Source organism: Poromitra crassiceps (assembly GCF_964638095.1).
Source record: "Poromitra crassiceps genome assembly, contig: HAP1_SCAFFOLD_103, whole genome shotgun sequence".
In the NCBI taxonomy this organism is placed as follows: domain Eukaryota; kingdom Metazoa; phylum Chordata; class Actinopteri; order Beryciformes; family Melamphaidae; genus Poromitra; species Poromitra crassiceps.
The window spans coordinates 55,345-69,180 of record NW_028152239.1 but is presented as its reverse complement, the minus strand read 5'-3'; positions in this window follow the sequence as shown (position 1 = coordinate 69,180).

Below are 13,836 nucleotides of genomic sequence, written 5' to 3'. Positions count from 1 at the left end.
AAGTGTCGACAGTACCTCTCCGCTCTCATGTACAAGTACCTCTCCGATCCATGTACAAGTACATCTCCGCTCCATGTACAAGTACATCTCCGCTCAATGTACAAGTACCTCTCCGCTCCATGTACAAGTACCTCTCCGCTCCATGTACAAGTACCTCTCCGCTCCATGTACAAGTACCTCTCCGCTCCATGTACAAGTACCTCTCCGCTCAATGTACAAGTACCTCTCCGCTCCATGTACAAGTACCTCTCCGCTCAATGTACAAGTACCTCTCCGCTCCATGTACAAGTACCTCTCCGCTCCATGTACAAGTACCTCTCCGCTCCATGTACAAGTACCTCTCCGCTCAATGTCAAGTATCGACAGTACCTCTCCGCTCCATGTACAAGTACCTCTCCGCTGAATGTACAAGTGTCGACAGTACCTCTCCGCTCAATGTACAAGTACCTCTCCGCTCCATGTACAAGTACCTCTCCGCTCTCATGTACAAGTACCTCTCCGCTCCATGTACAAGTACCTCTCCGCTCAATGTACAAGTACCTCTGCGCTCCATGTACAAGTACCTCTCCGCTCAATGTACAAGTACATCTCCGCTCAATGTACAAGTGTCGACAGTACCTCTCCGCTCCATGTACAAGTACCTCTCCGCTCAATGTACAAGTGTCGACAGTACCTCTACGCTCAATGTACAAGTGTCGACAGTACCTCTCCGCTCTCATGTACAAGTACCTCTCCGATCCATGTACAAGTACATCTCCGCTCCATGTACAAGTACATCTCCGCTCAATGTACAAGTACCTCTCCGCTCCATGTACAAGTACCTCTCCGCTCCATGTACAAGTACCTCTCCGCTCCATGTACAAGTACCTCTCCGCTCCATGTACAAGTACCTCTCCGCTCAATGTACAAGTACCTCTCCGCTCCATGTACAAGTACCTCTCCGCTCCATGTACAAGTACCTCTCCGCTCCATGTACAAGTACCTCTCCGCTCAATGTACAAGTACCTCTCCGCTCCATGTACAAGTACCTCTCCGCTCCATGTACAAGTACCTCGCCGCTCCATGTACAAGTACCTCTCCGCTCAATGTACAAGTACCTCTCCGCTCCCTGTACAAGTACATCTCCGCTCCATGTACAAGTACCTCTCCGCTCCATGTACAAGTACCTCTCCGCTCAATGTACAAGTGTCGACAGTACCTCTCCGCTCCATGTACAAGTACCTCTCCGCTCCATGTACAAGTACCTCTCCGCTCAATGTACAAGTGTCGACAGTACCTCTCCGCTCCATCTACAAGTACCTCTCCGCTCAATGTACAAGTACCTCTCCGCTGAATGTACAAGTACCTCTCCGCTCCATGTACAAGTACCTCTCCGCTCCATGTACAAATACCTCTCCGCTCCATGTACAAGTACCTCTCCGCTCCATGTACAAGCACCTCTCCGCTACATGTACAAGTACCTCTCCGCTCCATGTACAAGTACCTCTCCGCTCCATGTACAAGTACCTCTCCGCTCAATGTACAAGTACCTCTCCGCTCCATGTACAAATACCTCTCCGCTCCATGTACAAATACCTCTCCGCTCCATGTACAAGTACCTCTCCGCTCCATGTACCAGTACCTCTCCGCTCAATGTACAAGTACATCTCCGCTCAATGTACAAGTACATCTCCGCTCAATGTACAAGTACGTCTCCGCTCAATGTACAAGTACCTCTCCGCTCAATGTACAAGTACCTCTCCGCTCCATGTACAAGTACCTCTCCGCTCAATGTACAAGTACATCTCCGCTCCATGTACCAGTACCTCTCCGCTCAATGTACAAGTACCTCTCCGCTCAATGTACAAGTACATCTCCGCTCCATGTACAAGTACGTCTCCGCTCAATGTATAAGTACCTCTCCGCTCCATGTACAAGTACCTCTCCGCTCCATGTACAAGTACATCTCCGCTCCATGTACAAGTACATCTCCGCTCCATGTACAAGTACCTCTCCGCTCCATGTACAAGTACCTCTCCGCTCCATGTACAAGTACATCTCCGCTCCATGTACAAGTACCTCTCCGCTCAATGTACAAGTACATCTCCGCTCCATGTACAAGTACGTCTCCGCTCAATGTATAAGTACCTCTCCGCTCCATGTACAAGTACCTCTCCGCTCCATGTACAAGTACATCTCCGCTCCATGTACAAGTACATCTCCGCTCCATGTACAAGTACCTCTCCGCTCCATGTACAAGTACCTCTCCGCTCCATGTACAAGTACATCTCCGCTCCATGTACAAGTACCTCTCCGCTCAATGTACAAGTACATCTCCGCTCCATGTACAAGTACATCTCCACTCCATGTACAAGTACCTCTCCGCTCAATGTACAAGTACATCTCCGCTCCATGTACCAGTACCTCTCCGCTCAATGTACAAGTACATCTCCACTCCATGTACAAGTACCTCTCCGCTCAATGTACAAGTACATCTCCGCTCCATGTACCAGTACCTCTCCGCTCAATGTACAAGTACATCTCCACTCCATGTACAAGTACCTCTCCGCTCAATGTACAAGTACATCTCCGCTCCATGTACCAGTACCTCTCCGCTCAATGTACAAGTACATCTCCGCTCCATGTACAAGTACCTCTCCGCTCTCATGTACAAGTACCTCTCCGCTCCATGTACAAGTACCTCTCCGCTCTCATGTACAAGTACCTCTCCGCTCCATGTACAAGTACCTCTCCGCTCAATGTACAAGTACCTCTGCGCTCCATGTACAAGTACCTCTCCGCTCAATGTACAAGTACCTCTCCGCTCAATGTACAAGTGTCGACAGTACCTCTCCGCTCCATGTACAAGTACCTCTCCGCTCAATGTACAAGTGTCGACAGTACCTCTACGCTCAATGTACAAGTGTCGACAGTACCTCTCCGCTCTCATGTACAAGTACCTCTCCGATCCATGTACAAGTACATCTCCGCTCCATGTACAAGTACATCTCCGCTCAATGTACAAGTACCTCTCCGCTCCATGTACAAGTACCTCTCCGCTCCATGTACAAGTACCTCTCCGCTCCATGTACAAGTACCTCTCCGCTCCATGTACAAGTACCTCTCCGCTCAATGTACAAGTACCTCTCCGCTCCATGTACAAGTACCTCTCCGCTCAATGTACAAGTACCTCTCCGCTCCATGTACAAGTACCTCTCCGCTCCATGTACAAGTACCTCTCCGCTCCATGTACAAGTACCTCTCCGCTCAATGTCAAGTATCGACAGTACCTCTCCGCTCCATGTACAAGTACCTCTCCGCTGAATGTACAAGTGTCGACAGTACCTCTCCGCTCAATGTACAAGTACCTCTCCGCTCCATGTACAAGTACCTCTCCGCTCTCATGTACAAGTACCTCTCCGCTCCATGTACAAGTACCTCTCCGCTCAATGTACAAGTACCTCTGCGCTCCATGTACAAGTACCTCTCCGCTCAATGTACAAGTACATCTCCGCTCAATGTACAAGTGTCGACAGTACCTCTCCGCTCCATGTACAAGTACCTCTCCGCTCAATGTACAAGTGTCGACAGTACCTCTACGCTCAATGTACAAGTGTCGACAGTACCTCTCCGCTCTCATGTACAAGTACCTCTCCGATCCATGTACAAGTACATCTCCGCTCCATGTACAAGTACATCTCCGCTCAATGTACAAGTACCTCTCCGCTCCATGTACAAGTACCTCTCCGCTCCATGTACAAGTACCTCTCCGCTCCATGTACAAGTACCTCTCCGCTCCATGTACAAGTACCTCTCCGCTCAATGTACAAGTACCTCTCCGCTCCATGTACAAGTACCTCTCCGCTCCATGTACAAGTACCTCTCCGCTCCATGTACAAGTACCTCTCCGCTCAATGTACAAGTACCTCTCCGCTCCATGTACAAGTACCTCTCCGCTCCATGTACAAGTACCTCGCCGCTCCATGTACAAGTACCTCTCCGCTCAATGTACAAGTACCTCTCCGCTCCCTGTACAAGTACATCTCCGCTCCATGTACAAGTACCTCTCCGCTCCATGTACAAGTACCTCTCCGCTCAATGTACAAGTGTCGACAGTACCTCTCCGCTCCATGTACAAGTACCTCTCCGCTCCATGTACAAGTACCTCTCCGCTCAATGTACAAGTGTCGACAGTACCTCTCCGCTCCATCTACAAGTACCTCTCCGCTCAATGTACAAGTACCTCTCCGCTGAATGTACAAGTACCTCTCCGCTCCATGTACAAGTACCTCTCCGCTCCATGTACAAATACCTCTCCGCTCCATGTACAAGTACCTCTCCGCTCCATGTACAAGCACCTCTCCGCTACATGTACAAGTACCTCTCCGCTCCATGTACAAGTACCTCTCCGCTCCATGTACAAGTACCTCTCCGCTCAATGTACAAGTACCTCTCCGCTCCATGTACAAATACCTCTCCGCTCCATGTACAAATACCTCTCCGCTCCATGTACAAGTACCTCTCCGCTCCATGTACCAGTACCTCTCCGCTCAATGTACAAGTACATCTCCGCTCAATGTACAAGTACATCTCCGCTCAATGTACAAGTACGTCTCCGCTCAATGTACAAGTACCTCTCCGCTCAATGTACAAGTACCTCTCCGCTCCATGTACAAGTACCTCTCCGCTCAATGTACAAGTACATCTCCGCTCCATGTACCAGTACCTCTCCGCTCAATGTACAAGTACCTCTCCGCTCAATGTACAAGTACATCTCCGCTCCATGTACAAGTACGTCTCCGCTCAATGTATAAGTACCTCTCCGCTCCATGTACAAGTACCTCTCCGCTCCATGTACAAGTACATCTCCGCTCCATGTACAAGTACATCTCCGCTCCATGTACAAGTACCTCTCCGCTCCATGTACAAGTACCTCTCCGCTCCATGTACAAGTACATCTCCGCTCCATGTACAAGTACCTCTCCGCTCAATGTACAAGTACATCTCCGCTCCATGTACAAGTACGTCTCCGCTCAATGTATAAGTACCTCTCCGCTCCATGTACAAGTACCTCTCCGCTCCATGTACAAGTACATCTCCGCTCCATGTACAAGTACATCTCCGCTCCATGTACAAGTACCTCTCCGCTCCATGTACAAGTACCTCTCCGCTCCATGTACAAGTACATCTCCGCTCCATGTACAAGTACCTCTCCGCTCAATGTACAAGTACATCTCCGCTCCATGTACAAGTACATCTCCACTCCATGTACAAGTACCTCTCCGCTCAATGTACAAGTACATCTCCGCTCCATGTACCAGTACCTCTCCGCTCAATGTACAAGTACATCTCCACTCCATGTACAAGTACCTCTCCGCTCAATGTACAAGTACATCTCCGCTCCATGTACCAGTACCTCTCCGCTCAATGTACAAGTACATCTCCACTCCATGTACAAGTACCTCTCCGCTCAATGTACAAGTACATCTCCGCTCCATGTACCAGTACCTCTCCGCTCAATGTACAAGTACATCTCCGCTCCATGTACAAGTACCTCTCCGCTCAATGTACAAGTACCTCTCCGCTCAATGTACAAGTACATCTCCGCTCCATGTACCAGTACCTCTCCGCTCAATGTACAAGTACATCTGCGCTCCATGTAGGGCTGGGTATCGTTCAAAAATTTTCGATATCGATACCGTTTCGATACTTGGATTTCGATACCGGTTCCTGAACGATACTTTTTTCGATACCAATTTTTAGAAAAATCCATTTTAACAAAAATAAAACTGCATTACACATTGAAATTATTTTACAAATCTTTAGTTTCCCCCCATCTTAAGTTTTACAGCAGAAAAAAATAAAACCTACTGTATTTAACATAACTTTAAGTTCTCTAAACGTATTGCCGTCCCTACAAAAAATATTGGAGTACTACAAAGGAAAGAAATGTAGCTAAAACAAATAAATCAGTGGAATAGTTTTCAGTGCAAAACAGAGAGTTGCAAATCAGGGTTTAATGCTCACTGATGCAACAGAACTCTATTCTTGTACAAACTGATGAGATGGCTCCACTTCATGCATGGAAGACTAGTTGAGCATTGACTAGCCTATCAATATAGCCTTATATGCCACAAAGTGAATCGCATTTATATTCAACAAACTATCATGACATCAGCGTTTGTTAACGAGTTGCTAAAAATACATGGGCGATAACTGCCCGCTTGCACATAACGCTAATTAATTAAACATTAACGCTAGCGTTGCAGATCAGTGTGCTCACTGCTGCAACAGAACGTCATTCTTGTCAAATCTGACGAGACAGCTCAACTTCACTGACTAGCCAATCAATATAAATGAATCGCATTTACATTCAACAAACTATCATGACATCAGCGTTTGTTAACGAGTTGCTAAAAATACACAATGCCCGCTTGCGCATAACGTTACGGCGGCAATTAATTAAACGATCTAATGCTACAACTCACAGCCAGATGCATGGATTTGTCAGACTGAGGGATCTGATAACCGCTAACTTGCGGTAAGCTGAGCTGACCCACCTCTCAATTATTTCTCTTGTCTGTGGAAACCAGTCCGTGTTGTTTCTGTTTCTTTTCCTGCTTTTCATCATCTTCGCCATATGGTAATCCAGGATAGGAGTAGCTTGAGTGGCTAACTTCTTGTATACTATCCGCACCGCACGCCTGGCTCACAGTCACAACAAACACACCGGCTAAAGTGGGCGTAACGTTTCCTGCATGCCTCTACATGACAGCCAATCACCAGCCGTATTAGAGCGCGGCGTGCAAGCATGTCGCATGCTTATAGGCTCAATGACGCTGTTTTGTTTTGGTATCGAAAATTGGTATCGATTGACAAGGGAGGCTTCGATACCCCTTAGTATCGATGTTTCCATTTCGGTGCCAAGTAAGTATCGAAACTCGATACCCAGCCCTAGCTCCATGTACAAGTACCTCTCCGCTCAATGTACAAGTACCTCTCCGCTCAATGTACAAGTACCTCTACGCTCCATGTACAAGTACCTCTCCGCTCCATGTACAAGTACCTCTCCGCTCCATGTACAAGTACCTCTCCGCTCCATGTACAAGTACATCTCTGCTCCATGTACAAGTACCTCTCCGCTCAATGTACAAGTACATCTCCGCTCCATGTACAAGTACCTCTCCGCTCCATGTACAAGTACATCTCCGCTCCATGTACAAGTACCTCTCCGCTCCATGTACAAGTACCTCTCCGCTCAATGTACAAGTACCTCTCCGCTCCATGTACAAGTACATCTCCGCTCCATGTACAAGTACCTCTCCGCTCAATGTACAAGTACATCTCCGCTCCATGTACAAGTACATCTCCACTCCATGTACAAGTACCTCTCCGCTCAATGTACAAGTACATCTCCGCTCCATGTACCAGTACCTCTCCGCTCAATGTACAAGTACATCTCCACTCCATGTACAAGTACCTCTCCGCTCAATGTACAAGTACATCTCCGCTCCATGTACCAGTACCTCTCCGCTCAATGTACAAGTACATCTCCACTCCATGTACAAGTACCTCTCCGCTCAATGTACAAGTACATCTCCGCTCCATGTACCAGTACCTCTCCGCTCAATGTACAAGTACATCTCCGCTCCATGTACAAGTACCTCTCCGCTCAATGTACAAGTACCTCTCCGCTCAATGTACAAGTACATCTCCGCTCCATGTACCAGTACCTCTCCGCTCAATGTACAAGTACATCTGCGCTCCATGTAGGGCTGGGTATCGTTCAAAATTTTTCGATATCGATACCGTTTCGATACTTGGATTTCGATACCGGTTCCTGAACGATACTTTTTTCGATACCAATTTTTAGAAAAATCCATTTTAACAAAAATAAAACTGCATTACACATTGAAATTATTTTACAAATCTTTAGTTTCCCCCCATCTTAAGTTTTACAGCAGAAAAAAATAAAACCTACTGTATTTAACATAACTTTAAGTTCTCTAAACGTATTGCCGTCCCTACAAAAAATATTGGAGTACTACAAAGGAAAGAAATGTAGCTAAAACAAATAAATCAGTGGAATAGTTTTCAGTGCAAAACAGAGAGTTGCAAATCAGGGTTTAATGCTCACTGATGCAACAGAACTCTATTCTTGTACAAACTGATGAGATGGCTCCACTTCATGCATGGAAGACTAGTTGAGCATTGACTAGCCTATCAATATAGCCTTATATGCCACAAAGTGAATCGCATTTATATTCAACAAACTATCATGACATCAGCGTTTGTTAACGAGTTGCTAAAAATACATGGGCGATAACTGCCCGCTTGCACATAACGCTAATTAATTAAACATTAACGCTAGCGTTGCAGATCAGTGTGCTCACTGCTGCAACAGAACGTCATTCTTGTCAAATCTGACGAGACAGCTCAACTTCACTGACTAGCCAATCAATATAAATGAATCGCATTTACATTCAACAAACTATCATGACATCAGCGTTTGTTAACGAGTTGCTAAAAATACACAATGCCCGCTTGCGCATAACGTTACGGCGGCAATTAATTAAACGATCTAATGCTACAACTCACAGCCAGATGCATGGATTTGTCAGACTGAGGGATCTGATAACCGCTAACTTGCGGTAAGCTGAGCTGACCCACCTCTCAATTATTTCTCTTGTCTGTGGAAACCAGTCCGTGTTGTTTCTGTTTCTTTTCCTGCTTTTCATCATCTTCGCCATATGGTAATCCAGGATAGGAGTAGCTTGAGTGGCTAACTTCTTGTATACTATCCGCACCGCACGCCTGGCTCACAGTCACAACAAACACACCGGCTAAAGTGGGCGTAACGTTTCCTGCATGCCTCTACATGACAGCCAATCACCAGCCGTATTAGAGCGCGGCGTGCAAGCATGTCGCATGCTTATAGGCTCAATGACGCTGTTTTGTTTTGGTATCGAAAATTGGTATCGATTGACAAGGGAGGCTTCGATACCCCTTAGTATCGATGTTTCCATTTCGGTGCCAAGTAAGTATCGAAACTCGATACCCAGCCCTAGCTCCATGTACAAGTACCTCTCCGCTCAATGTACAAGTACCTCTCCGCTCAATGTACAAGTACCTCTCCGCTCCATGTACAAGTACCTCTCCGCTCCATGTACAAGTACCTCTCCGCTCCATGTACAAGTACATCTCTGCTCCATGTACAAGTACCTCTCCGCTCAATGTACAAGTACATCTCCGCTCCATGTACAAGTACCTCTCCGCTCCATGTACAAGTACATCTCCGCTCCATGTACAAGTACCTCTCCGCTCCATGTACAAGTACCTCTCCGCTCAATGTACAAGTACATCTCCGCTCCATGTACAAGTACATCTCTGCTCCATGTACAAGTACCTCTCCGCTCAATGTACAAGTACATCTCCGCTCCATGTACAAGTACCTCTCCGCTCCATGTACAAGTACCTCTCCGGTCCATGTACAAGTACCTCTCCGCTCCATGTACAAGTACCTCTCCGCTCCATGTACAAGTACCTCTCCGCTCAATGTCAAGTGTCGACAGTACCTCTCCGCTCCATGTACAAATACCTCTCCGCTCTCATGTACAAGTACCTCTCCGCTCCATGTACAAGTACCTCTCCGCTCAATGTCAAGTGTCGACAGTACCTCTCCGCTCCATGTACAAATACCTCTCCGCTCCATGTACAAGTACCTCTCCGCTCTCATGTACAAGTACCTCTCCGCTCCATGTACAAGTAGCTCTCCGCTCAATGTACAAGTGTCGACAGTACCTTTCCGCTCCATGTACAAATACCTCTCCGCTCTCATGTACAAGTACCTCTCCGCTCCATGTACAAGTACCTCTCCGCTCAATGTACAAATACCTCTCCGCTCCATGTATAAGTACCTCTCCGCTCTATGTACAAGTACCTCTCCGCTCCATGTACAAGTACCTCTCCGCTCAATGTACAAATACCTCTCCGCTCCATGTACAAGTAGCTCTCCGCTGAATGTACAAGTGTCGACAGTACCTCTCCGCTCAATGTACAAGTACCTCTCCGCTCAATGTACAAATACCTCTCCGCTCCATGTACCTCTCCGCTCAATGTCAAGTATCGACAGTACCTCTCCGCTCCATGTACAAGTACCTCTCCGCTGAATGTACAAGTGTCGACAGTACCTCTCCGCTCAATGTACAAGTACCTCTCCGCTCCATGTACAAGTACCTCTCCGCTCTCATGTACAAGTACCTCTCCGCTCCATGTACAAGTACCTCTCCGCTCAATGTACAAGTACCTCTGCGCTCCATGTACAAGTACCTCTCCGCTCAATGTACAAGTACCTCTCCGCTCAATGTACAAGTGTCGACAGTACCTCTCCGCTCCATGTACAAGTACCTCTCCGCTCAATGTACAAGTGTCGACAGTACCTCTACGCTCAATGTACAAGTGTCGACAGTACCTCTCCGCTCTCATGTACAAGTACCTCTCCGATCCATGTACAAGTACATCTCCGCTCCATGTACAAGTACATCTCCGCTCAATGTACAAGTACCTCTCCGCTCCATGTACAAGTACCTCTCCGCTCCATGTACAAGTACCTCTCCGCTCCATGTACAAGTACCTCTCCGCTCCATGTACAAGTACCTCTCCGCTCAATGTACAAGTACCTCTCCGCTCCATGTACAAGTACCTCTCCGCTCAATGTACAAGTACCTCTCTGCTCCATGTACAAGTACCTCTCCGCTCCATGTACAAGTACCTCTCCGCTCCATGTACAAGTACCTCTCCGCTCCATGTACAAGTACATCTCTGCTCCATGTACAAGTACCTCTCCGCTCAATGTACAAGTACATCTCCGCTCCATGTACAAGTACCTCTCCGCTCCATGTACAAGTACATCTCCGCTCCATGTACAAGTACCTCTCCGCTCCATGTACAAGTACCTCTCCGCTCAATGTACAAGTACATCTCCGCTCCATGTACAAGTACATCTCTGCTCCATGTACAAGTACCTCTCCGCTCAATGTACAAGTACATCTCCGCTCCATGTACAAGTACCTCTCCGCTCCATGTACAAGTACCTCTCCGGTCCATGTACAAGTACCTCTCCGCTCCATGTACAAGTACCTCTCCGCTCCATGTACAAGTACCTCTCCGCTCAATGTCAAGTGTCGACAGTACCTCTCCGCTCCATGTACAAATACCTCTCCGCTCTCATGTACAAGTACCTCTCCGCTCCATGTACAAGTACCTCTCCGCTCAATGTCAAGTGTCGACAGTACCTCTCCGCTCCATGTACAAATACCTCTCCGCTCCATGTACAAGTACCTCTCCGCTCTCATGTACAAGTACCTCTCCGCTCCATGTACAAGTAGCTCTCCGCTCAATGTACAAGTGTCGACAGTACCTTTCCGCTCCATGTACAAATACCTCTCCGCTCTCATGTACAAGTACCTCTCCGCTCCATGTACAAGTACCTCTCCGCTCAATGTACAAATACCTCTCCGCTCCATGTATAAGTACCTCTCCGCTCTATGTACAAGTACCTCTCCGCTCCATGTACAAGTACCTCTCCGCTCAATGTACAAATACCTCTCCGCTCCATGTACAAGTAGCTCTCCGCTGAATGTACAAGTGTCGACAGTACCTCTCCGCTCAATGTACAAGTACCTCTCCGCTCAATGTACAAATACCTCTCCGCTCCATGTACAAGTACCTCTCCGCTCAATGTCAAGTATCGACAGTACCTCTCCGCTCCATGTACAAGTACCTCTCCGCTGAATGTACAAGTGTCGACAGTACCTCTCCGCTCAATGTACAAGTACCTCTCCGCTCCATGTACAAGTACCTCTCCGCTCTCATGTACAAGTACCTCTCCGCTCCATGTACAAGTACCTCTCCGCTCAATGTACAAGTACCTCTGCGCTCCATGTACAAGTACCTCTCCGCTCAATGTACAAGTACCTCTCCGCTCAATGTACAAGTGTCGACAGTACCTCTCCGCTCCATGTACAAGTACCTCTCCGCTCAATGTACAAGTGTCGACAGTACCTCTACGCTCAATGTACAAGTGTCGACAGTACCTCTCCGCTCTCATGTACAAGTACCTCTCCGATCCATGTACAAGTACATCTCCGCTCCATGTACAAGTACATCTCCGCTCAATGTACAAGTACCTCTCCGCTCCATGTACAAGTACCTCTCCGCTCCATGTACAAGTACCTCTCCGCTCCATGTACAAGTACCTCTCCGCTCCATGTACAAGTACCTCTCCGCTCCATGTACAAGTACCTCTCCGCTCCATGTACAAGTACCTCTCCGCTCAATGTACAAGTACATCTCCACTCCATGTACAAGTACCTCTCCGCTCAATGTACAAGTACATCTCCGCTCCATGTACCAGTACCTCTCCGCTCAATGTACAAGTACATCTCCACTCCATGTACAAGTACCTCTCCGCTCAATGTACAAGTACATCTCCGCTCCATGTACCAGTACCTCTCCGCTCAATGTACAAGTACATCTGCGCTCCATGTAGGGCTGGGTATCGTTCAAAATTTTTCGATATCGATACCGTTTCGATACTTGGATTTCGATACCGGTTCCTGAACGATACTTTTTTCGATACCAATTTTTAGAAAAATCCATTTTAACAAAAATAAAACTGCATTACACATTGAAATTATTTTACAAATCTTTAGTTTCCCCCCATCTTAAGTTTTACAGCAGAAAAAAATAAAACCTACTGTATTTAACATAACTTTAAGTTCTCTAAACGTATTGCCGTCCCTACAAAAAATATTGGAGTACTACAAAGGAAAGAAATGTAGCTAAAACAAATAAATCAGTGGAATAGTTTTCAGTGCAAAACAGAGAGTTGCAAATCAGGGTTTAATGCTCACTGATGCAACAGAACTCTATTCTTGTACAAACTGATGAGATGGCTCCACTTCATGCATGGAAGACTAGTTGAGCATTGACTAGCCTATCAATATAGCCTTATATGCCACAAAGTGAATCGCATTTATATTCAACAAACTATCATGACATCAGCGTTTGTTAACGAGTTGCTAAAAATACATGGGCGATAACTGCCCGCTTGCACATAACGCTAATTAATTAAACATTAACGCTAGCGTTGCAGATCAGTGTGCTCACTGCTGCAACAGAACGTCATTCTTGTCAAATCTGACGAGACAGCTCAACTTCACTGACTAGCCAATCAATATAAATGAATCGCATTTACATTCAACAAACTATCATGACATCAGCGTTTGTTAACGAGTTGCTAAAAATACACAATGCCCGCTTGCGCATAACGTTACGGCGGCAATTAATTAAACGATCTAATGCTACAACTCACAGCCAGATGCATGGATTTGTCAGACTGAGGGATCTGATAACCGCTAACTTGCGGTAAGCTGAGCTGACCCACCTCTCAATTATTTCTCTTGTCTGTGGAAACCAGTCCGTGTTGTTTCTGTTTCTTTTCCTGCTTTTCATCATCTTCGCCATATGGTAATCCAGGATAGGAGTAGCTTGAGTGGCTAACTTCTTGTATACTATCCGCACCGCACGCCTGGCTCACAGTCACAACAAACACACCGGCTAAAGTGGGCGTAACGTTTCCTGCATGCCTCTACATGACAGCCAATCACCAGCCGTATTAGAGCGCGGCGTGCAAGCATGTCGCATGCTTATAGGCTCAATGACGCTGTTTTGTTTTGGTATCGAAAATTGGTATCGATTGACAAGGGAGGCTTCGATACCCCTTAGTATCGATGTTTCCATTTCGGTGCCAAGTAAGTATCGAAACTCGATACCCAGCCCTAGCTCCATGTACAA